The sequence below is a fragment of the Lactuca virosa genome, chromosome 8 (assembly GCF_052849685.1).
Source record: "Lactuca virosa cultivar CGN04683 chromosome 8, Lactuca_virosa_CGN04683_v6, whole genome shotgun sequence".
Taxonomy (NCBI): Eukaryota; Viridiplantae; Streptophyta; class Magnoliopsida; order Asterales; family Asteraceae; genus Lactuca; species Lactuca virosa.
In genome coordinates, this window is record NC_136433.1 from 47,283,444 (window position 1) to 47,310,314 (window position 26,871).

At 33.2% G+C, this 26,871-nt stretch overlaps 3 long non-coding RNA genes across 24 annotated transcripts; 2 read left to right on the forward strand and 1 right to left on the reverse strand.

The window, feature by feature from the left end:
• Positions 1-2,149: 2,149 nt before the first annotated feature.
• On the reverse strand, positions 2,150-4,998 carry LOC145132217 (uncharacterized). Of its 20 annotated transcripts, none has more exons than XR_013717939.1 (8): positions 4,755-4,998; positions 4,465-4,526; positions 4,127-4,173; positions 3,528-3,789; positions 3,384-3,430; positions 3,226-3,292; positions 2,605-3,027; positions 2,150-2,315 (listed from the first exon to the last, which is right to left on the reverse strand). It is a non-coding gene; the product is annotated as an uncharacterized LOC145132217 (long non-coding RNA). The 20 variants fall into 20 exon arrangements; XR_013717940.1 differs by having other exon boundaries at positions 3,211-3,292; XR_013717935.1 differs by having other exon boundaries at positions 3,371-3,430.
• A 14,045-nt stretch (positions 4,999-19,043) lies between these two features.
• Positions 19,044-19,520, forward strand: LOC145129686 (uncharacterized). The gene is made up of 3 exons (XR_013717600.1): positions 19,044-19,155; positions 19,260-19,315; positions 19,422-19,520. It is a non-coding gene; the product is annotated as an uncharacterized LOC145129686 (long non-coding RNA).
• Positions 19,521-19,660: 140 nt separating this feature from the next.
• Positions 19,661-23,706, forward strand: LOC145133761 (uncharacterized). 3 transcript variants are annotated; one of them, XR_013718734.1, is made up of 5 exons: positions 19,664-20,004; positions 20,578-20,729; positions 22,122-22,164; positions 23,185-23,237; positions 23,362-23,706. It is a non-coding gene; the product is annotated as an uncharacterized LOC145133761 (long non-coding RNA). The 3 variants fall into 3 exon arrangements; XR_013718733.1 differs by having other exon boundaries at positions 19,667-20,004; positions 20,586-20,729; XR_013718732.1 differs by having other exon boundaries at positions 19,661-20,729.
• The last annotated feature ends 3,165 nt before the right edge of the window (positions 23,707-26,871 follow it).

Below are 26,871 nucleotides of genomic sequence, written 5' to 3' on the forward strand. Positions count from 1 at the left end.
GTATTAGAATGTACATTTTCTCAGGGAGCCCGTAAAAATTAAAAATAATTAATCGTATAACAAAGTTGATACTCAAGCTCTAAATAATTAATTATAATTTTGTAAGGATGTTAACATCTATGCATGGACGTCTTAAAAGTTAAAACACTAGAGACAAGTTCTTTAAATAATAATAAAAAAAGTTTACAAATCGTTAAAACAATATGGGTGTAAAATATAAATTTGATAATTCCAAATTTCTATGTTTGCACAGTAGACACATGAAAAATGTTAATAAGTCATGTCTAACATGGAATGTGATTATCATGTGCTCTGCCACTAAAATGAGTTATAAGCATGAAAGGGACGTGTTCTCCATATAACATGTTCTCATTGTCCACATGAATTTTACTCATCTTCGATTTCTATTTTCTCCTTATTCGCCCATGTGAATATACGATGACGCTTCAGAATATTAACCTCCGATTCGAAAGTAAAATCGTTAAGCACATTGGCACTCAACTGGAAACAAACATCTATACAAATCTTACAGAAATTTCTCGGACTTCAATAAATCCCCAAATAAAATCATAACTCGGATAGCACGACGAATAACATTAACTTGGGGGATATTCACCTCAAGTCCTCAAGAACCAGCACTTTTGATAAACAAATATCATATAATGGGAATATTTTCTTAAAAAAAAAAATACTTGCCATGTTCATGAAATTTTTTTACCATGTTCAGAATTTCGATCGATTTTTTCTGAAAAAGGTAGTCTGAAAACCATAATAGAGTCAAAAAGTCAACCATAGCAATTTTTGAAATTGTTTTGTATCATAAATCAAAATCTTGAAAATCTACTTGGAGTTCGAAAATTATGAAGGAATTCGAAACTTTTAGAAAAACATTTTTTTTAAAATACTTTATGTTAAAAATCAAAATATTGACATATTAACATGTACTGCAATATAAATAGTTAATTTAACAATATAGAAATTACAACAATTTATAATCATACAATTTTTGTCATTTGTAACATAAAGAGATGAAAGTTGATCCATAGACATAGTGACATGTCCTGCAATAAATATCATATGATTATATAAGATAAATATTGTAACAATTATAAAATAATAAGTCATTAATTGTACCTTATTCATCATAAAATTCATATTTTTCTTAACCACATTAGATGTATTAACGCAAAATCCATACCCTTAAAAAACCAAAAACAACCACAAAATTCATACTAGAATAGTAACATAAAGTAGTGTTCTTACGTTCTCACATTAAATAGTATTCTCATTTGAACTTAACCTATATATATATATATATATATATATATATATATATATATATATATATATATATATATATATATATATATATATATATATATATAACCAAAATCAAATAAGAAAAAAAAATTATATACATATTCTTTTAGCAAACAAACAAAATGAATCATTAAAAAATAAGATGATTCATGATAAAAAATTCCAAAAAAACATTATCATGATTCATTTTTAAGTAATCAAGAAAAAAAAATCATTTTTATGACAGTTTTATAACAAAATCATCATAAAAATGAATCATCGAAATGTTTTTTCGGGTTTTTTTTTACGAATCATGTTATTTTTTATTCATCTAGTGATTCATTTGTTTTATTCGACAAAAAATATGCCGAAAAAAAATTTCTTACTTTCCTATCAAAAATTTTTTTTACCAGATATATATATATATATATATATATATATATATATATATATATATATATATATATATATATATGAACCGAACTCACGCCCTAGAAAATTAACTTAGAAAAATTAATCGAAAGTAATCACTACCTTGTTTAAGAATATGGAATAATATGATTCTGTAGAGAAAATGAGCATTGTGTGGATATTCAAATTAAAAATAACGCAATTCATCTTGTTGGAAATTTAATGGAATTTGCAAGTTGGCGAGTTTTCTTATCCACATTGATTGGGGAAGAAACATTTAGTGAGTTTATAATGTTTTTTCTTGATAGGCCTTCAAATGTTACTTGTCCGTATCTTGTGTATCTATTTGATTTGATATTCAACAATTCACATACAATTTTATAACTTGAGGATTTTGTTTGTTTGAGAAGTTCTGTTTTATCATTTAATGAAAACTAGATGGGAATCATGCATTTTATTTTTTCTTAAATCAGGTTTGGATGTTGGTCCAGTCTAGTACGAGGGATGTTCATATCAGTTACATAGCAACAACTACATTAGCAACAGATGGTTTATATTAGCTCTATTTTTACCCCTCCAACTTCTCTTTCTTGTTTCTTTGGCCCCTGCAAGAAACAGAGATAATAAATGAATATATAAATAATTATTGTAGGAAATGAAAAAAAAATGTCAAAAGGGTAATATTGATATATTATGTTAAAGATTTGACTTTCGTTATAACTGATTTTAGTCAGACCAATATTTTTTAAAATAATTAAGATTACAAATTAGTTTGGTTTCCAAAAGGGTAATATTGACATATTACGTCGAGATCAGAGGATTTGTAGCTTTGCCAGAAACTCGTAGTCAAAACAATGACTATGAAACCAATACCAAGATTGGCAAAATCATTACCGGAATGGTGGTCATTAAACTGACTATGATTCTCCTTTGCCAATGCGAAATCCGTCACCATGCCCTCCATGTAATTATTTATGTCTTGATAAGACATTTTTTTCACTTGAGTTTGTCAAACAGTTTAGGTGAAACCTGCAACCAACAGCCAAAACTGTCTCAGCAGAAACAGTATGGGAGTTCCAATAGCCAAAACTGTCTCAGCAGAAACAGTATGGGAGTTCCAATTTCAATACAGATTGGGTTTTTTTTATGGGCAATGAGCTTTTATATAGTCTTAGGAATATGTTGATGTAGAACGGCATGTAAAGAAAGTATGAAAAATAAAGCACATGATACTTTCTTCTTGCTCATACGTTGGTGTATTTGGGGAACTCATAAAACTATCACTGAATCTTGTGGCTGAATATTGGTCTGCTTTCACTGTCAGGAAAGAAATTGTAATTATATATATATACCGTTAATAAAAAGAAATTTAATTATAAAATACAAAGGGTGAAATTATTCAATTTTCATTATTAATCTTCATCTAAATTAAATGTCAACTAAACACAGTGGCAGATTATAATTCTTATAAATTCAATTATCTATTAAGCACACACATACTTAGAAAACCAAAACCTTAAATTCATCCAAAATATATAAGTTGCGAAAGTATGTGAACACCAGAATCGATTAAATCCCATAACTGAAATCAACAAACCATAAGATTAAAAAATATTAAGGGACAATCATCAAATTAGAAAATATTAGGCTATATAGATACTCAAGTTGCAGACATCATCTCTATTCTTTGACGATCAGATAAACAGGCGACGGACATCATCTGTACATTCCAAAAAAAATAATAATAATAACGCTTAGATAATCAAACCAACTCAAAATTAGTGGGATGTGAGATATCCAAAAACTAAAATGATAACCTGAGATTCAAAAAGAAACATAGCTGTTTGACTTCAAATCGCTATAAACTTGAATCAATGGTCTTCAAATCTCCCATTTCAAGAAACCAACTACCAACTTATGTTTGAAGAGATCTGCAAGAAAAGGTTATTAAAGAAACAAAGGAATGAGTTGAAAATAACAGGGGATTACCTCTGAGTTGGAAATCTTAGCGAATGTTGCAACCATTTGTCGGTTGAAGTTTGTTTCTCAATTTCTCATGGTGGTGAGGAACCCAACAATCTATTTTAATATTGCAAAGAAACTATAAATCATCAATTAAACATTTTAAGCTAATTTTGGAAGGATGAAGAAGATGCAAATGAAATCTAGATTCAGTAAAAGATTTAACCTGTGATTTTTATTTTATTTTATTTGTAGACTAATAGAACCACCCTAATGAAATGTTAAGGAAAAGGAAACAATGCCAGTCTTAAGTTTTACATTCCATCTGCTTCTAATAACCCCTTAGCTGGTGCACAGATCACTCATGGTCCTCATCCATCGAGGTTTTACAATCGACAACTTTGAAAACAGGTGACAACTAAAGTTGCAGTGAGATGAAAAAAAATAAGCTTACCGATTCTTTCAGTCATTTCATCAAGTGGTTGGTGTGCATCTTCGAACCTGCCAACTTTGAACAAAAAAAAGTATCTAATAAGGGACAAATTAGTTTCTTTTTCATAGAGCAGGTGTCTCCAAAATTGGAATAGGGAATATGAAATTCGGTTGAATAGGAAAGGCCTACCAACATTTTTGTCATATGAGTGATGAATAAGAGAAAGCAACCGTCGTTTTCCAGCACACGACATCACAGTAACACAGTTGCAGCAAGGTTCAGTTGGTGTGCGGTGGTGACTGATAAATGAAGAGGACACGAAGAAATAACGTTATTGAAAGCTTATGTGAAAGCTTAACCTGATGGCGATAATTGGAGGAAACGATGAAGGTGTCGTCGTAGCGGAAGGAACCATAAAGCCCTAATAAAAAACCAAGAAGAAATTAAAATCCTAAATATGGGAAAGACGGGGGAATAGGAGAAAGAGAAACATTGGTGGGTTTAGGGTTCGTTGCTCATGCTTGACACTGACCTAATGACCTCCGTTGCACAGAAGCCACTCGGGACAGGTGAAAATTACCCGGTTCGAAAAAGACGTCGGGTCCAAAAGATTACAGACGGAGGTATATTAAAAGCTCCGTCGACTGACCTGCCCTGCATCGCCTCCACATCGGCACGTCCACATGACCGATTCCAGCGGCGTCACCAAATCCATCGCAGGCATTGAAGCGACCGTAGTAGAAAGAGCAAAGAGATGAAGAAATTAATAGAAAGAAGGGATGAAGAGGTGGATTCGGTGAATCCTTGGCGGTGGCGATATCAACAGAGAACGGATGAGGAAGTCTGATTGGTTAAAGAAGGCGGTACAGGATAAGATGGAAAGGAAAAATGGGGCGCTTTTATGAAAAGGAAAACTTGAGTGGAACCGGTGTGGCCAAAGTATCAAATGTAGGAAAAAATGTGGCAGAAATGAGAATTGTAAAAGTTTCCTGTTCCTCAACATTTTAACAATTAATAATATATATAATTGTTGTGCGATTAAACAAACATGGTTCAGTATAACAAGTATTGTCAAGTATTGTCACTTGTATACGTAATTATTAATGGGGCAAAAAATGCTCCCTCTGTCTACGATTCATTAAGATTCTTTCTCAAAATGTAAACACTGCAAGCTTTTCTAGTTGACTATTGATATAATCTCTTCAAGAGCACTTCCAATTTCTACGGGCAAAACAAAATATTATTAATTTCTCATAACTATTCAAGCTCATGGAAAAACAATACCGTAAAAAAAAGGTTGATTCATCGTTACGCAAAAACTTTTTGCATTGCGCCCATCTTTCTCCTTGATTCGCTTATTTTTCACCTTGATTTATGAGTTGCTCAAACCCAAAGAAAAATTAAGACGAACGGATTTAAAAGACGAAAACATGGTTGAATTTTCAATTATGTAATCGAACTCAATAAGATAATTATTGTCATTTGGTGTAAAACTTGTTTCTCAATTATGCATCAAACATGTTATTGTTTGATCACGAAAATAAAACCAAAGACAAGGAATTAGACAAAATCCAACCCAAAAATGGTTTAAGAATGCCAAACATAGTTGTTCACAACCTACTCCGGCGATTTCGGAATTCACCTCTTGATCAACGGCGTAGCATTCCGGCTCAGCCCTTCTTCTCCGGCGAGAGCAAACGTCGGCAGGGCTTGGGCTAGGTCTCTTCTTCTGATTGGGTTTTTGTTGGGGTGATCCTGGTTTTTTCGACTCTGGGGAGATTTACATAACCTAGTGAAGTTATTTCCAAAATTGATTGATCTGATGGTCTCTAATCAGTCACGTTCCTGGTCTGGTGAGGGTTGGAAGAAGAACAAGAATCACGTTCAAAAGACCTCTAACGAAAGAATCCATGCAACATCCAGGTCTCAGTCACATTCGTTTTATATTACAAATTTCCCAGATTATATTATTCATTCCGATATATGGCGTACATGTTCTCGGTTTGGAAAAGTTTGTGATGTATTTATCTCCAAAAGTTGTCACGTATGGGGAAACGTTTTGGTTTTGTAAGATTTCCGGGCAATGTTAACGTTGATCATACGATTAAGAATCTTTGTGAAGTGTGGTTCGGGTATCACAAGTTGTTTGCTTCTATCCCTCGTATTCATAAGAAAGAGCCTAATTTCCATAGGGAACCACCTAAGGTGGAGAAGAAACGGGAGAATTTTTCTGTTTCATATGCAAATGTAGTAAGAGGTGGTCATAGTGAGAAATCTTTATCTGACAAAGAAGAATTAGCCATTGTTCTTGAATCTGGGAATTTTGTTATTGACAACAAAAAATTAGCGTGTTTAGCTAAGGCCCGTGACTTTAGTACTCTTCCTAATTTGGGTATGTTGTGCCATTTTGAAGGTTTTGATAACTTTATTATTCGATATGTGGGTGGCTTGTGGGTGATGTTTGAATTTAAATCCAAAGAAGCATGTAAAAACTTTTTATCTTGTGATGCGGTTAATCATTGGATCACTGAAAAAAGAAAATGGGACAAAAACTTTATGCCATCTGATCGTATTGTGTGGGTTGATGTTGAAGGTCTTCCCCTACGTGCTTGGAGTAAGAATTCTTTTAGACATATTTTGGCCAAATGGGGTTCAATTGCTCATCTTGATGATAACATTGGAGAAGACGTGTACAAATCACGTGTATGTATTATCACATCGTTTCTTGGTATAATTTCTGAAGTGATTAAAGTTTGTATTGATGGTGAAATATTCCCCATTCGTATCAAAGAAGCTCCCGGTTGGAATCCTACATTCATGTGTGAGTTCAACAATATTGATAATGATAGTGTTGATGCTATTCACCGATTTGAACAAGAACAAGTTGGTAGCAATGATTCATTAATTGATAAGGAAGATGTCTCACTTGATCCTTTTGGTATTTATGATGTAATGAAAAAAATGGATAATGAAGAGGAATTAAAAAAACCAACCAAGCTGCAAAAGAGTTCATTCCAGGGGCACTTTCGGAATTCTGCTACAATAAATGAAAACTCAAACTTACAGGGGCCACCTCATGTTGCTGGTCCTGGTCCAGCTCATGCTGATCAACAGACTCCCGATAAATATGACCCAGCACAACCCTATTCACAGGTTGAAGTCTTGCCGACAGCAGCTTAAGTTGCGCCTGATGCTGTCAAAATTGTGGCAGCAGCTCCTGTTGCTATCAAAAATGTGACAGCAGCTCCTGCTGCTGTTCCAGATGCTACCTTGACAGCTTCAACTCCTATTTTATCTTCTCACCTTCAAAAAAAATCTGAAGTTAATTAGAATTCAGGGGGTAAGAATGATGTTCTTATTGAAAACTTTCCTTCTAAGGATCGGGTTCATAGTAAACCAGTGGGTTTTTTCTGGAGGTTTTGGACGAGTCTCGGGTATTAATTGTTCTGAAGATGATCTCTCTCATCCCCCGGGTTTCTCGAATCAGTGGTTTTCTTTTTCAGGTAACAATCAAAGTATTTCAGATAGCATTGATAAAAATAATTCATTTCTAAATGAATTACAAAAAACTATTGCAATGGGAGAATCGTTGGGGTATAATATGGACGGTTGCATGGATCGTGTTACATAGATTTTAAAAGGGCACGTTGAGAGGCAAGTTCCAAAATGAATTGTTTATCAATAAATATTTAAAGGGCGGGCTCCTAAGATAAGAGGAGTTGGATAAAAAAATTGTGTAATCGTCATAAAGTTAACTTTTTAGCAATTCAAGAAACTAAGTTAGAGAACATTGACTTAGTTATGGCTAGATCTTTTGGGGTAATTCATCTTTTATGCACGCTTTTTCTCCTTCTCGTGGAGCTTCTGGGGGTATTCTTGTTATTTGGGATGTTGATTTGATTTCTCAAAGTCTAGTTTGCGTTCACGATGGCTTTGTTGTTATTGAGGCGGTTTGGGTTCGTTCGGGTCTCCAAGTGAATTTTATTGTTGTCTATGCTCCTTAAGGGTTAAATAATAAAAGACTTCTTTGGAATGATATTTATAATATTATCTCCAATTCATCGGGGGAATATATTGTTATGGGTGACTTCAATGAAGTTAGAGATGAGTCTGAGAGATTGGGATCGAATTTCAATATGTCTTTTGCGAGAGTTTTTAATGATTTTATTAATTCTCTAGATCTTGAGGATGTTCCTTTGGGTGGACCTCGATTCACTTGGAGCGATAAATGGGGTTCCAAATTCAACAAGATTGATAGATTTTTGGTCACGGAGGGTTTTTTGGATTCTTTTCCTCATCTTTCAGCTATTGTCTTGGAAAAGAATATTCCTGATCACCGTCTTATTCTTCTGTTGAAATATCGGGTAGATTATGGTCCGACACCTTTTCGTTTATTTCATTCTTGGTTTGATATGGAGGGGTTTGATAATATTGTTCGGGAGGCTTGGGCTACCTCGTTGGTGGGGATGGAGTTGACTAACCCTTGGGTCATTTTTAAGAAAAAACTTAAGTTTCTTAAATCTAAACTCATGGAGTGGAACTCTAAACACCGGGACATGGTGGGTAGTAAAAGGAAGAATTTGCAAGAGTTATTAGAGTCTATTGATATTAGGCTCATGGAGGATAAAGGGTCTGCTAACTTGAGAGAGCAAAGAGTTTCTTTATTGAAGGAGTTGTCGGATCATGATCATCTAGTTCAAGTCGATCTTGCTCAAAAGGCTAAAGTTCAGTGGGACATTGAAGGGGATGAGAACTCTAGATTTTCCATGGAATGCTTAATCGTAAAAGGAGACAAATAGCTATTCGTGGTCTGATGATTGATGGCGTGTGGTTGGATAATCCGGTCCAGGTTAAAGAGGGGTTTCATGATTATTTTCAATCTTTATTTCAGAAGAGTTCTTCGTGGAGACCTGTAACAGATGGTGCTCTTTTTAGTAACTTATCCCAATTGCAGGTTGATTATTTCTAGTCTCCGTTTTCCTATGAGGAGATAAAAAGGGCAGTTTGGGATTGTGGATCTACTAAAGCCCCTGGTCCTGATGGTTTTACTTTCGGGTTTTTAAAGAGATATTGGGATCTTGTTGCAACCGATGTTGAGGCGTTTGTTCACCATTTCTTCCATCATTCAGTCATCCCAAAGGGGTGTAATGCCTCTTTTTTCACTATTATCCCAAAAGTCAGAGATCCGAAGACTCCAAAAGATTTTAGACCAATTAGTCTTATTGGTTGCCAATACAAAATTATTGGTAAACTTCTGGCTAATCGTCTAGTGGAGGTTATTCATAGTGTTGTTAGCCTTGAGCAATCTGCTTTTATCAAAGGCAGACAGATCTTGGATGGTCCTTTTCTTCTGAATGAATTGGTTGCTTGGAGCAAGTCTTCCAAAAATCCTATGATGCTTCTTAAGGTGGATTTTGAGAAGGCTTATGACTCCTTATCTTGGGATTACTTATTGGAAATTATGTCCATTATGGGATTTGGGTCTATGTGGTGTCGGTGGATTAAGGAGCTTTTGTCGCCTGTTAGGGCTTCTGTGTTGATTAATGGTTCCCCGACTGACGAATTCCAAATTCACCGTGGGTTGAGACAGGGTGACTCGTTATCCCCTTTTCTTTTTATTTTGGCTATGGAGGGTCTTCATGTTGCTTTGATGAGGGCTCGAGCTGGGAATGCTTTCACAGGGGTTTCTATTTCAGGAATTGAGATTTCTCATCTCCTTTATGCTGATGATGTTATGTTGGTCACTCCTTGGGATCCTGAGAATGCAAATTGTCTTCTTCGTATTCTTAGGTGTTTTTATTTGGCTTCAGGGCTTAAAGTTGATTGGTGTGGGAATTTCTTCTTCCCAAGTTCTTACAGTGGCTAACATGATTGGTTGTGCAGCTTCTACGCTCCCTTTTTCTCATCCTGGTATCCCAGTGGGCCAGCCTATGACTCGAATGTACTCTTGGGTTTATATTATTGATAGATTTCGTTCTAAGCTTTCAAATTGGAAGGCTAAGTTTCTTTCGTTTGGAGGTCGCCTTACTTTGGTGAAGTTTGTCTTGGGCTCGTTAGGGAGTTACTTGATGTCTGTCTTTCTTGCTCCGCTTTCGGTTTTGAAGGATCTTAAAGGAATGAGGGCGAGATTTTTTTGGGGTGCAGACAGGGATGAACGTCGTATGCATTGGGTTAGATGGGACAAAGTTTTAGCCTCCATGGATGAAGGAGGATTGGGGATAGGTAGTCTTTTCTCTTTTAATAGGGCTATGATATTTCGGTGGTAGTGGAGGTTTTATCACTACCCCGATCTTCTGTGGGTTAGAGTGATAAAATCTATATATGGTTTGGATGGTGCATGTAGGAATTTGAGATATCTTATTACTGGCCAAGGCCCTTGGGGTGGGGTTGTTCGTATGTTCTCCCAGTTACGCCAGAAAAATATTGATCTTCTATCTCTTTGCCCCATTAGAGTTGGAGATGGTACTCACACTTCTTTTTGGCATGATGTTTGGAGGGGTGAAATGCCTTTGTCTGCCTATTTCCCTAGAATTTATGTGGTGGACTTGCATAGACATGTTTCTATTACTGATAGGTTGTCTATGGGATTGGGGGTTAATACCCTTAGACGTGGCCCTAGAGGTGGAACGGAACAAGAGCAATGAAATAACTTTATTTTTCTTCTGCAAGATTTCTAACTCAGGCCGGTTCCAGATAGACTGGGTTGGGTTAATGATTTGTCATATACTTTTTCTATTTCTTCGGCTCGAAATTTTTTGGATGGTTTTATGCTTAGTAACGGAGGTATTTCTACTCGTTGGAATAATTGGGTTCCAATTAAGATTAATATTCTTATTTGAAGGATTAGATTGTCTAGTATCCCTACTAAAGAGCGATTATCTTATAGGGGTATCCTGGTGGATTCTATTCTTTGTCCTGTTTGCTCTTCTAGAGTGGAGACTGTTGACCATATTTTTGCAGAATGCTATGATTTGATTGCTTTATGGTCCCGTATTGCAATTTGGTGGGGTATTAATTGTCCTTCTCAGTTGATTGTGGACTCTCTTATCAATTGGTCTGCTACAACCTCCTGGAGAATTGGTCAGCGCAAAGCTTTTGATGCAATGATCTTGACTACCTTTTGGTGCATTTGGAATTTCAGGAACGGTTTGATTTTTAGAACGGATACGCCAAAGAAATCTATGATTTTTGATGATGTTGTTCATAAATCTTATGTTTGGATTTCTAGTAGGTGTAGTAAAGCCAAGTTTAGTTGGTCCTCTTGACTTCATAATCCTATTTCAGTTACTATTTTGATATAATTCTTTTTCTAGCATCTTGCTAGCCTTAATAATATTCCGCCGTTCCAAAAAAAAGAATGCCAAACATGGTTGATTTGTCTTCTTTCTTATTAGAGAGTACTATATTAGAATTCAATATTATAGTATTAGTATTAGCATAGAAGTCTTGGTTGTTTGTAGAGAGAAGAGGATTGAGACAGTTGTGACTTGTGAGAAAAAGATTTGGGATCTAGTTTTTGTGATCAGTGATAGAAAAGGAAAAAGTGGAATCCTTCATTTTTTAAAAGCTTCGATTGCATAGATTTTTTTTAATAGTAGAGACTATTATGAACAAAGAAGAAAAGACATCCAACGGGAATTTGGACCAAAAACAATCAGCTTGAAATCCACGATTTAAATGACCTAGAGCTAAGTCAATACAAAAAGAGTAACAAAATACTCGTTACAATGGAAAATAACCACTAAGAAAAGGAGGCACACTCCAGCTAAAACATATTACAACGCACTTTGATTCAACCTTTTAAAATAGCAACGAACGTTATAAAGCTTGAAGCAGCAACAACTTAGATGGAGTAGCTATGGGATAACATCGAAATTAATAAAACTATCCATCATGCCATGGCATTCATGTGCGCCTACTCTGAAGCCTTTGAAGCCAAGTATTAACCCTAACACCAACATTCTCCATGACAATTAAGAAGCATTCATGTATAAACTTTTAGAGAAAATCCATGAGGAACCAGAATTAGGGAATTGTCAAACCATCTCGGAGCATACTACCCAGAGGTTGGGTAAAGACACAAGCAGCAACAATCTTTTACAACGTCAATATCAATATAAAATTAACTCTAAACAAGAAACTCTTAAAGTTACAATAAGTCCACCCAAAGTGCATTTGATTGTGATATTCAAACTTAGTGAACGATAAAACTCAAGTTACACCTTTTCACACTTATTTGTTTGTTCAATTAACTTAAATGAACAAAAATGATGTTCATTTTCATTTGATTCATTACAACCCAACATCAAAGAACACATATTACCGGTTTAGCCTGTCATTAATGATTTATATTGTTGATATAACCAAAATAAATTGTTTTATTATATATCAAATATAATTAAATGCGAATATACTAAATTAGGGTATGATTGTCGCGTTTCGCCGCGGATATAAATATGAAATAAGGTAACATTATCCTGAAAAGCAACAACTGTAAATATATATTATATATACAATACAAAGATGAAAACTATAATTATCCTAAATTACATATAATATAGGGACGAAAAATATAATTAACATATCATATAGGGACTAAAGTAGTCATTAGCCTAAATTGTAAGGACTAAAACTATATCATATACTATAATATAATGCCTAAAAATGACATAAACATAAACTATAAGGACTAAACTATCATTAGCTTAAACTTGCAGCAGCAGCAAGCTACCAACAACAAGAATTGCTTTTGTTCTCACAACTATAGAAACTAAAAGAAAACAATAATAAATCATGTAGATAAACTCAATTCAGAACGGTGTTTGAGATTTTTATTTGAAATCTAAAAATGGTTTAGGACAAAAGTGTCGATGGCAAAAAGAGGTTGTACAAAAATGTGTGGATTAATTTTTGTGGTGAAAAAAACCAATAAATCAATAAATTAGAAGTGTTAGGCTTAAAATTTCAAATTTAAAGTTATTATGGTTAAAAAACTCAAAAATTATTTCAAAAAGTCAAGTTTTACAATTTTTTTTTAATATCCATTTTTCAAACTAATAGAAAAGCTATTTTGAAAAGTGATTTTAGTTTGCCAAAAACACTTTTTTTTTTCTTATTGGTTTTTCGAAAAACTAATAAGCTAATAAGTTGTTTTGAAAAATAATTCCAAACAACCCCTTACGAATTTGTATGCCTATTATGGTGCAACTGAGTCGAGTCAACTCGTGAGATATTTGAGACCGACTCACAAAATACTCGGTTCAAGTTAAGTCGAACTACTCGAGTAATTATCGAGTTGAACTCAAGTATTGGAATACCTTATCGTGAAACGCACGAGCTTAATCGAGCATAGTTATATTTACAATTTTACCATTTGTTTTATTCATATTTACATATTATAGAAGCAATCGAATCGAACGCGCGAGCTTAATCATAATTCTATTACAATTTAATATAATTTTATTTATTTAATACCTAATCGAATCTAGGCTCCAAAGTATTATTACTTTATAGAGCTCGAGGTTGAGCTTGAAAATTAAGACTGGAGCCGAGTTTCGAGCTAGAGTATTTTAGTTGAATCGAGTTTCGAGCTTGATAATACTCGATTCGACTCGGCTCGAATACACCCCTTAATGCCAATCAAAAGCTTTGTAAGAACGATCTCACAACACAAAGTCGTTATCACTCAACAAGCTTCAAAAGGGTTATCGAATAACATAAGCCCGGTTTAATTTCATCTTGTTCATTGACAACATGGTTAGATCGACATCCAAATGAAAATCAAAAGCAAAGAAACTAATACACTCCACAGTTTATAAAACAACTTCTTCATTTATTTACCCATAACGACGTTTGATTGGTGATCTTAGAGATGGATGCAGAAGCAACGGTGAAGGTGAGAGAGACGAGTTGGAGGAACGACCCAATTTTGAGTACTGGGTCGGAGTCTTTGTTGGGTCTTCAAGTACTTCTACACGTTCAATCTTCTTGCAACTAAACACGTTTGTAATTTTGCGCCATAGTGATCGTTTCTGTTTTGGTTTTGGATTGAACCAAGCTTCTGGTTGTGAGGAAGAAGTGTTATATGCCATGAGAACGATCTTGGAGCTCCAATGGCGGTGAGTTTCAGAAGTTCACATATGGTGTTGTGGCGGAGGGCTTACGCTAATACTTTTAGATTTTAAATGGAAATTCTACTTACTCCAATATATAAATTGGAATCATATGTTGATATAATAGAATAAAATGTTGTATGCCATAATCATGCTGTTTTCTTTTTGTTGCTCTTTTAATAAATCCACCCAAGTAGAACGCTTGCTTAGATCATGAAAGTATTTTTATGTATCAAGAAATGTTATCTCTATATAGGAATGATCTAAAATTTGGAGTTATTCTATTGTTGTTTTCTTTAATAGGAATGATGTAAAATTTGGAGTTATGCTATTGTTATTTGTGCCTAAAGTCGTCCGTAAAAGGATAGTGGTTATGAATCCATATTAAAACTGGAGGTTATTAGTTGCTATGAACTTATAATTATTATTTTTATATGATATTGTATGTTTTATATACCGCCACACCAAAATTCCAAGTAGGTCTGACAATTCTTGATACGACCCGCGATAAATGGGTTTGAGTTGAGTTTTTCAACCCGTCAACTCACTAACCCGCCAAACTATCAACCCATTTATTAAACAGGTCTTATATGAGTTTGTCAAAAAATATACGAGTTGACCCGTCAACCCGTTTAGAATTTTAATAAAAAACTTATATATTTTTTAAATATATTAAGCATTATTCGTAGGAATGTAGGATACTAGGATATGATACTACTGTGTGTTTTAACATTGCATATTACTTTAAGGTTAAAGTTCATCGTAAAGTAGAAAATTATGTTGGAGAATTTGACTTTGTTTTTTGGGAGAAAAAAATGGTATTGTGGCTATTACATTAGTACTTGAATTTATCTATGTTTGTATTAATGTTTTAGTTTGAATATGTTTTCATGAATGTTTTTTAATTTTCATTTGCATCTACAATTTATTCGTGTTTAATTATCAATTTTATTTATGGAATCTGATCCACGAACGCAAATCTGATCCACAAACTTAAATCTGACCCACGAACCCACCAACCTGTGAACCCGTATAAATAAGTGGGTTGACAGGTCGTATATTGCTTTATGTTCCAAACCCGTCAACCCGTGACTTGTATAGTTAAATGGGTTGTGTTCGGGTTGGTATATATTTTGACCCACCAACCCAAACACGACACAATTGTAACAACCCTAATTCCAAGTCTTTTATAGGATGTTCATCAAACCATATAAACCTTTTTTGTTGCATGGTGTGAGCGATTCCCCTCGGAGTCAATTACATGGTCTTTAAGTTAACAAGTTATTAGGATTTTTTTATTTAATTTATGAGTTTTAAGATCCTTAGGATATTTTGTACGATCTAAAAAATAAAACATATTTTTTTTAACGGTAAATAATTATTTTTTCTATTCTCCCAGGCATTGAACCTGGAACTCCTAGTTAGTTGTTAGTTTAACATCTCTTTATTAGCCAAGTGAGTTAGCCCCAACTTTTATATATATATATATATATATATATATATATATATATATATATATATATTTTGACCCATCTTATGACCCAACAACTTAGATAGTGAAAACGACATCGTTTTATTTGAACGTGCTTCTTACTTTTGCCTTTCTTTTAGGTGCCTCTATCCATATTCCTCTGCTCTCATAGGGTTGAAGAGTCATCAATCCATAGCCTTGTACTCCACTTGCCTGTTATGGACACCTGTTTTCCACCGTATTGTTGACCACTCATAGGATATAGGGTGTCTTCCACAATTGCATTTCCCCGAGAAGCCCTTAGATATCAACAAAGAGGTTTGGTTCATTGTTTTTCTATTTTTATTGTAGAGCTTCTTTCTTTCTCTTCCACTTTCGCTGTCTCCTCCGAACCCTGTCGATTAAGGATGGATTTCATTCTTATCGTTACCACTCCAAGACCATCTCTGGATCATCATTTCTCTTCTTTAACCTGATGTATAAGGTCGTGATTCTTAAGTAAGGAGGCTATTTCCTAATTTCTCTGTAAGGTGTTACCATTCTTAATGATGTTTGTTTTCTTTTTTTGTATATAAAAGTGTAACATCCTGAGATTTGGCAGGTATTCCCGAACCCTCTTCTATCTTTTCCTTGTCATTATGATCCTTGGAGGTTGGAAGTGAAGATCTAAAATAAGATTAAGGACCAAGTTGCAACTTGAGCCAAAATAGAGTACGCCGCGTGTACTTAAGGATACGCTAAGCGTATTAAGGTCCGCCTTAGTACACTGGACGTACTAATGACTGGATGAAACCCTAATATTTAGGGTTTGGGGCCTATATAACCAACATGATGAGCACCCACACCTCTTTTACCTCAGCCTCCACAACCCAAACTCGTCTCTCTCAAACCCTAGACTCCCCTTTCGTGTGTTAAGCTTATTTTGTGTGTTTTTGAGTGCTTAAAGAGGAAAACCATTGCATCAAGAGTTGGAGGAAGAGATCAAGCTTGTAGATCTGAAGTTAGCTTGTGTTCAAGAAGCTCCAGAAGGTATAAAGTTCCAAACTTTATGCATGTATACATAGATCTCATCATTTTACTTTATTAGGAGCATTTCTTGTCCTAAAAGCCATAAAATGGTGCATGTTGTGATTTGGTCAAAAAGAGTTGTCCTTCCAGGCTCTTGAAGGGACATTGAATGATAAAAATAAGGTCTCATTTGTTGTATGTATCCCATGCATGAGAAATAAGGTCTTAATGGATTAAGACCAAGCAATAAGAACTTTATAGGTGTCCAAAATGATAAAGTTCATGACTTTATGGATCCTAGGCATGTTAGGTCTCTGGATCTGAGGTTTGGGCTTAATAGCTTAAGCCATTAAACACTTAATAAGGTTTTGGCAAAACGCAGCGTACGCCCGACGTAAATCCAGTACGCCAGCGTACTGGGTCAACCACCCCGATGGGGGTCAACGTTGGATGAGTACGCCCCGCGTACCTCCTCTGTTGGGCTTTTGTCTAATGGACTTCGGGCTTGGACCGTTAATGGACTAAATGGATTTGGGCCGTTGCTGGACTCTGTAAATAAGGTGTTTTGGGCCAGGTAGTGATAGTAGATCATGGGTTTAGGCCCAATTAGGAGGATGGGCCCAATTTAGTAAATTGGGCCAATAGTGGACTTTATATTTAGACTTTCAAGTCAAGGACTTAGTGTTGGGCCTTGGCCCAATAAAGAGAATGGACTAAATAAGGAATGTGGACACTCAGTCAAGAGAGTTATGTTAGGTATTAACCTAGTACTTATTATGTGTCAGTTCAGGATTTCCGGTGAGACAACAGTCAGAGAGTTTCAGACTCAGCACTACCAACGAGGTGAGTTATCCTCACTATATCAACAGGGTCTAAGGCACCAAGGCCGGCCCTTTATAGATTTGTGTCCGGATTATTACATGATATGTTCTGCATCCTGGTAGTTAGGATGGTGATATGTTTATGCTTAGTGACCTGGTTTGGTCGGTATCCTGGTTATAGGATTATACTATGTTAGTGACCTGGGTAGGTCGGTGTCCTGGTTATAGGATGTTGCTATGCTATTTGATCTGCTAGATCGGTTTGACTGTTATTATGATAATGTATGATATGTATGTGCACATGTTTGTTGATTGGGGGTTGGGTTGAGGCGGTACTGCTTTGTGCTGAAGGCCAACATACCCAGGGCGGACCGGATAGACTACAAACCCAAAAAGGGTATGGTAGTCAGACCGAAGGCCCGGCGAGCGGTCCGGATAGGCTGAAGGCCCTGAGAGGCGGTCCAGACGTGCCGAAGGCTCGGAGAGCGGTCCAGATAGACTGAAGGCCTGCGAGACGGTCCAGTCAGGTTGTAGGCTCATGATGCATGCTGATATGTATATATATATATATATATATATATATATATATATATATATATATATATATATATATATACTTTTGTTGATATGATATGATTATGGTTATATGAGGCTGGTATTTTGGGGGTAGCTCACTAAGCTCTCGGGCTTACAGTTTCAATTGTTGTTTCAGGTACCTCTGGTGATCGCGGGAAGGCGAATGCATGATCGTACCGCTCCTCCTGTTGTCATGATTTTATGTTTTTGAAACTGGGACACTGTGATAATTATTATTTTGAAAACAAACTATGTAATGTTAAATGGTTTTAAGTGTTTCGAAAAAGTTTAAAATTGGCTTGAAATTTTTGGGTGTTACAAAAAGATTTGTTTAAAATTAGCTTCCAAGTTCCGACAACGCAATCTAACTTTCTCTACCTCTCTCATTCTTTCTCCCTTCATCTCACAAATATTCTTTTCAATTTAGGTTTTGTCTATCGTCATGAAATTTTGTGGAGATCGAAAAGACAATTTAAAGGCAAATGCTAGGGAAAACTCCTGAACTGGATGGAAAGCTACTGAACTGGTGGAATCAAATGCTAGGGAATTTCTTTTTCCCTATTAGCTTCTACTCTGTTCTACTGAACTGGATGGAAACCTTCCACCTCTACCGTCTTGTTATTTTTTTCTTCACTTATCAGTTTGCTTTTGCCATTTGTAACTGTGAAATTTCTGTACACCAATGTTTCAGTTGAGATTTCTCTATTTCCTCTGGTTCAAAACTTCAAAGGCAAGTTGAAATTATATAATGTTTTGTAAGTTTTCAAAAGAGTCCACAGATGCTGGTGAGGTAGAAATCCGATTTAACCTGATCTAGAAAAAATGGATGATGATAATAGTGTAAGTTTCACTATTTTAACCATTTTTTATCTAACAAAATAGATTTTTGAATTACTTGTTAATATTTTTTCGTAGAGACAGGGAGATTGGAATGACCAAATAGGAATTAACTCAACTTCTGTGGAACTATTGCTCAATGTTTTTTATGAGGATTTAGTAGACCGTTGTGGAAATATTGCATACTGGTTCATTGGATGGAATGAATGGAATCCCAATTACATGGTAATTTTTCTATCATTTTGTGTCTTATTTAGCAAAAATAGATAGTTGGTTGCTCTATTGTTCGTACCATATTTATTATCATTTGTTTTTTTCATATTAATAAGGGCCCTCTCATGGAAGTTATTTAAGCTGGCAACACCAAATGAAAATTGCACTTCAGGTATTTCTATTAACGTGTGATTTTTGGAGGAAAGTGGAGGCTCATGAATTAACGTGTGATTTTTGTTGGATTAATGATGAATTTTTTTGATTTTTTTTCATTTTAGAAAGAGGGCAACTCATACAAGGTGGCTTCGAGGAATTATGTGGATTTATTTTCTATTAATCTATAAAAAAAAAACGTCAAGTTTAAGTATGATGCCACATCAGCCTAAGAAAGAAAAATAATACTGAAAATCTTTGTGGGTCAGATCTCATGGGCTCCGTCAGCTTAACTTAGCCTTTTTTTTAGATCTTTATTTCATCAGTCTAACTATTGCGTGCATAAGATCGACGATTCTTTAATGCAAGTTTTACTAGCTGGCGTGCATTTTTCTACTAATGTCTTTTATATGAGCGACACATGTCTTCTCTACCTTCATACAATTGCCACCTGCTTTTGTTTCCCAAATCCCAATACACTCGACTACCCTCTCAATTAGTCAATTGTCTCTCCTTTTTTCTTCGTTTTTTTTCAAAAACCACCGCCCCAAAATAACCTTCTTCCTCTCATGCTTTGTTCTCTGTCACCGACAAAACTCCTGTCTTCCCTCCATGCCATCTGCATCGAAGGTTTTCATTTTCTTTATCCCCTTGCAAACTCCCTCACGACCACTGTACCACAACATCCTAAACGTTGTTGCATGAGAGGTACGCTCTTTATTTTCTTTCATTCGGTTTCATAATTGGGAATTAGGTTTATGTTATATGATTGAGTTTACTTGGGCTTTGGGCTTAATATAATCGGATTAATTGCAAGGACATATCTAAATGGGTCTTGTGTAAAATAGACATGTACACTAGATAGAACATATACCTTATATATAAATTCAATAATGTTTAGCTTCATTATTTTAGTCGACTAGTTAATATAGTTACTTTCAGTTTAATTCAGCAAACAAACATTATAGGGATGATGACTGTATTAGTGGACATGTATAATTTGTTTTACCTATTAGTTATATAAATTCTAAGCTATACGGTTTAGTTATTAGAAAAATGGACGACGGATTGGAAAACTAAGTTTAAATTGTTTTTAACCAATAAAATTTTGTTTTTCTACCTGATTTTTACTATATTGGTTGAGGTATCCAAATCGGGTTTCCGGGAAGATTTTAGCCCGGATGGGAACAATTTTCAGTTTCTGGTTCGGGGAAGGGATTGCATGCCACGCTACCCATTGTCATTCCTAATTTAAACAGAGGAATAACATATGATTAATAGAATAACAGGGACTATCATGGATCCGCCTGTTGACTTCTGATCAACGGTCAACGTGCACCCCACTTGACTTCCGGGTTGGATCCGCCACTAAGCGCCACTCATCATGACCAACATTTCTCGTGCTCTGCCACATACAACCATCATTTATGATGGTAAGAAAGTAAAGATTATTGCTATAAATATTCATTTTAGCTCACATGCTCTTATCTTGTCAAAATGGGTATTTTTTATAAATGTCTTATTATTATTATTTTTTTTACTTTGATGATTACTGATGTTGTCGGATAAGTAGAATTATTCCCAAAATTCTTCATTTTGTTAACTAAACATGTGGAAATGCTGATTCTTACATGGGTGTTTCTGTTTCCCACCTTGTGTTCGATCATTTGCCTGTGTTAATTTGAATCTGGTAGAAATCTCATATGAATGTGTATTATGTGTATTTGATTGTTTATTATTATTGGAAGATGTATTTAGATTAGGCTTTTTTGGTTTTGAAGAATTCCTCCGCCTCTCTCCTCCCTGAATTCACTCCAGATCGATTCTTTGTTCTATCATTGTCGTTACTTTGTACCAACTCTTCCCAAGATGGGCTACTTAATCATGAACCGAATATGTTGGAAGTTTATGCAAATACATTTTAAAATGATACATTTAAATCCATATATTTTTTTATAAATTAAAAGTTGAATGACTTGTATTTTCCCAAGATGTCTAATGCTTCACTTGGTCAACATCTTGGTTATGTTGTGATAGGAAAATGGAACCCAATCTATGGCGGAGGTTGATCGGGACTTTGACAACAACTGTCTATTTTTTTCATCAGTTTTGGGTTAATATCCAAGATGTTTGAAAGTACACTTGACATATTGCTAGCAGTTGTTGAAATTTTTGCATTGGAACAATGCAAATGAAAAAAAGTTCTAATTTGTTTCTCCTATGATATGATTATTTAGTCCGTTACTACATAATTTTACAAGGACTTCAATTTATGGTCAGATTGAACTATTGTCGTGTAGTAGCTTTGTTTATATGGAGTCTCTAGAATAATGCATGGGCTTTGGTGCCTACAATTGGATGCTTGTTCTTAAAGTTCATGTAAATTTATATCTATATTTTTTGGTTTATATTTAAAGTTACGATTATCTCACGTACTCTGGTGGTTTCTTATTTTCAAATAAACATCAGTTCTACCTTTACAAGCTGTTGTTTATGGCGGTTGGAAAGCTTGTCCTGAAGTTGATGGACATGTTCAATTTCTGTGGTTTAATTGTAACTTTTTCGTCAAGAATAAATAAAGCATCATTGAAATTTTTACGCCTTCTTTTGTTTATTTACACACTTATAAAAAAAACTTGTCAATATTATTCCAATTAACGTTATTACATACTCTACATGTTACTGTGTATGAACTTGAGATATCATCCGTATTCTCAACTTCAACAACTCTTTAAGCATGTGGTACTTCAAGAAATATCAATATAATTCTTTATTTTTTTTTAATTTTCCATACTGTTCTAATTATCATCTAATGAAACTTGCAGGGTTGAGATGGGTTACGATTGTAAATGAACAGGGATAACAAAGGCATGTTTTTTCTTCCTTTGTCAAATTTTGCATTTTAGCCCCTGAACTTTATAAACAAGAAAAAAAAAATTGGTCAATGTAGTCAAATTTTGTTAATAGAAAGTTATAAAATCTTTCATAATTTGATGGAGGGATTGAAGTGAAACGAATGGTATTTATAAAATTCCAGCATTCAAAATTGATTAATGATATAAAATAAAAACTTATCTTTGGTGCAATTCTTCAATGCCGACGAAGATGCCGATGCCGGTATTCGTATTCCATGTTTATAGTGTCTGTATACGAGAATCGTGAAGATGCCGACGCAACTGATTTGACGATGATAACAATTCCTAAAAAATATAAGAGCAAAAATAAGGGATAATCATTCTTTGATGTATATAATTAAGATTATGCAACTACTTTATAAGCCTTTTGATGATTTCTTGGACGGTCTATTTTCTTTTTTTCTTGTTTTGGCTAATTTATTTGCACATAATTATAATTTTTAATCTTAGAATTGTTGGTAAAACCAAAATTCTATTTTATATAAGTTTGTCCAACACTATAAAGGTACAAATTTGACATTCACTTTTTCCAAGGAGAGGAATGTGTGTAATCCATGCAAATGGTGCATGGGATCCTTTATGCATAAAACTCTTTTCATAAGTTTGTTGGTCTTTTATTAGTTTCTTTTCTTCTTACCCCTAAACATAGGCTACTCGGTTAGGAAATTGATGACTTTGTCTTATTTTATCCAAACCCATATAGTTATTTGTATATATGTTTTTTAACATATATGCAAGAACAAGCACCATACACTGTCATACTTTTTCCTGTTTCATTGTTGGAATATTTTTCATCCTCTTGGAAACATTATAGAGATTATGAACAGTATAGCATGAGCTCCCAAAGACATAATGAAAGTTGATTGAAATTTGATTACGTGCAATTTGATCCTGAGTCAAACCAAATGACTCCTCCCATAGTTCTCCATAAAAACTATTTTTACTATAGTGAATTTTATAAATTTTTGTGTAGGTAATGTTAGGTTTACAATATTGGAATGAAGCAATCAAGCCTTTTGTTTCCAGGTACTACTATTGGTTGTGATCTTGCATGCTATACTCATTTCATTTTTTCTATTTATGGTCATAATTTGCAAGATAATGTTTAAAATATATTTGAAAAAGTAATGGCATGCTTGGAATTATACAGGTAGATAGGATTGCTGATGTGTATTTTGATGATATGCAAGAGGTTATGGTTTGAAATATAAATGGCAGTCATAGAAAACAACATGGTTGCTTCTTGATTTCAAGTTGAAATACATTGGCAAATTGGAAAACAATTCTTCGGCGGCACAACTTCCATTTAGTCTTCATATAATGTTATTGAAATTTCTTTGTAGTAACAAAAAATATTGTTTTAGGGATTCTAATATACTAATTCATGTTCATGGAGGAACTGGTTACTGGTAATAGTTAAATCTCATTCTAAAAATGGGATATTTGTATCTAGTTCAAATGTAAAAATATAGCAATGTACTTTCAAGGAAATCATCTTCTGACAATGGTTAAGGAAATACCCTAATTACTCTTCGGGTATGATATATGACCGACACTAGGTCGTGCTTAGCACGGGCCTCCGACGTTCCTAGTATATATATATATATATATATATATATATATATATATATATATATATATATATATATATATATATATATATATCCTCTCCCTATTCTAATAAAAGAATAGTTTTATTCTCCTTTAAACATGTGTCATCCTATTAGGCATATTAATTAATGTCACGCCACTTGTCAACCTATTGATTCTCCATTTTAAATTTCAAAATTTAAATTTCTCACTCTAATTACAGTCCCGTTTGATAGTTTCTGTCTGGGAAAGTGTTGTATGGTAAAGTGCTGTCTGGAAAAGTTTTCTGACTGGGAAAGAAACCATGTTGTTTGATTGTACATCTGATTAACTGTGTTGAATGATGAAAAATGACCATATTACCTTAATGTTCTATACTGTGATGGATGAAATTGTTGAATAATTATAAAAACATACAAATTGTAATACAAAATCAAAATTACACAATAATCATTTAAAAATCTAAATACAAAATGCCATACAAAGTAATTAAACATCAATCAATTAAAATCTAAATAGAATGTGGATTAGGTTGTTTGTACTTAATTATTTTTCAGGTTGATGTTACATTGTTATTCTTTCTAGCTCTTTTAGTTTTTTTATAACCCAACGTGTGATTCTTGACTCGGTTTATGTCCGATAGTGGTGGGATGGATGTGATTTTTTAAAATAAATTAGGATGCTGATGGTGTTGTCCAAAAAAAAAGAATTAATTCAATAAAAATGAATTAAAAAAATTAACTAAAAGAAATTAATAATCCAATAAAGTTATATTTATTAATATATAAATATTATATATTATAAATAATATTTATGAATATATAATAATCCAATAAAAAGAATTAATCCATAAAAAGGAAATTAAAAAAAAAGAATTATTTAAAAGAAATTTATAATCTAATAAAATAATATTTATTAATACATAAATATTATATATTAAAAATAATATTTCTTGACATAAAATAATACATTAAAGAAGTAATAATTCAATAAAAAATAAATTTAAACAAATTTATTTAAAAAAAAATTAATAATCCAAGAAAGAAAGAAAGATGCGGAGTTGGGGAATTGTTTTAGGTTGTTTGTACTTTATTATTTTTCAGGTTGATGTTACATTGTTATTCTTTCTAGCTCTTTTAGTTTTTTTATAACCCAACGTGTGATTCTTGACCCGGTTTATGTCCGATAGTGGTGGGATGGATCAAATTTTTTAAAATAAATTAGGATGGTGGTGGTGTTGTCCAAAAAAAAAAGAATTAATCCAATAAAAATGAATTAAAAAAATTAACTAAAAGAAATTAATAATCAAATCAAGTTATATTTATTAATATATAAATATTATATATTATAAATAATATTTATGAATATATAATAATCCAATAAAAAGAATTAATCCATAAAAAGGAAATTAAAAAAAAAGAATTATTTAAAAGAAATTAATAATCTAATAAAATAATATTTATTAATACATAAATATTATATATTAAAAATAATATTTCTTGACATAAAATAATACATTAAAGAAGTAATAATTCAAAAAAAAAAATTTTAAAAATTATTTAAAAAAAATTAATAATCCAAGAAAGAAAGAAAGATGCGGGGTTGGGGGCATAATTGTCTTTCCAACCCATTCAGCAAGAAAGATATGATTTTGGGGCTTTCTGGGAAAGACATATCTTACCGGGAAAGACCCATTTTTTTGTGCAAATCAAACAGTCTTTCCGGTCCATTAAGCCAGAAAGATCTGTTTGGACCTAGAAAGATGTCTATCAAACGGGGCCTACATTAAATTAATAACATTAGAATAAAAATTAAAATAAAATTAATACAGATTATAAGGTGATATAATTTCACGTATTTATTTAAATCAACGATTATAATTTTATATAACCAAAAAAATATATTTTAATTAATAATTTTTATTAAATAATTGATTAATAATTTTGAGTTTTTAATATGGAAGTTTAATTAGTTTTGTAACGTGGTTGTCACGGGTTATAAACTAGTATATATATATATATATATATATATATATATATATATATATATATATATATATATATATATAGGCTTAGGTTATTCTGTTAAAACTAATTATTGTGTTATTGTATACATAAATGTGGGCCAATCATTTTACTTATTTTAAGAAAGTGATTAATACATATTATTGAATTAAAAATAATTGAAAAATATCATCCAATTTAACTAGAAGAGTATTTTAGTCAATTAATACATATTTAATAAAGGAAATTTGCATATTTTAAGGGATCATAGATTCTATTAATTTTAAAAATCCGATTTTTACTAATTATAAGGTTTTTAATTCGGACATTCTGACAGAATATGTTTGAGTATGTTCAAAAATAATAATATTCTAGAATAACAAATTTTCTTGATCATGACTTTAAAAATTTCTTGTAGAATAACAAATTCTCAAACCAGCAATTGAAGAATTAAAACAAAAATTACATTAATTCTTATAGAATACATGTAACAATTGTTAAGAATTACATTTATTGTTAAAAAATAAAACTAAAAAACTTTCAAATCGGGAAAAAAAACATCAAAATCTAACAAATACACTAATTCATTCTAAAAGAATAATGTTGCTAAGAAACACTTTTAATTTTGTTGTCCGTTCTTCAAGCATCAACTTCTTCAAGTATCAACTTCTGTGAAAACAAATCCAATTGTAGTTTAGAATCCAATAACGCATTAGCAAATGATAAATAAAAAACTATATTCTTTTGGAAAAATAAGCGGACTTGTTAACTGCACCAAAACCAATAACCAAAAATTATAGAACATGTATAATCAATGAGAAAAAAATCCATATTCCATTCCAACAGAATTAGAATTCGTGTTTCCATTCCGATAGAATTTGAATTCGTGATTCTATTCCGATAATCGTTGATCCTTTTGGCCATTTCCTTTACATCTTTTTCAGCTTTCTTGATGCTTGTGGAATATGTCCCCAATCCCTGCATAAGTCTTCATCAATTCAGTTGCGATAAATAGAACATTTCAACCAACACAAACTATCAACTCAAACGTTTCTCTATAATGTCCA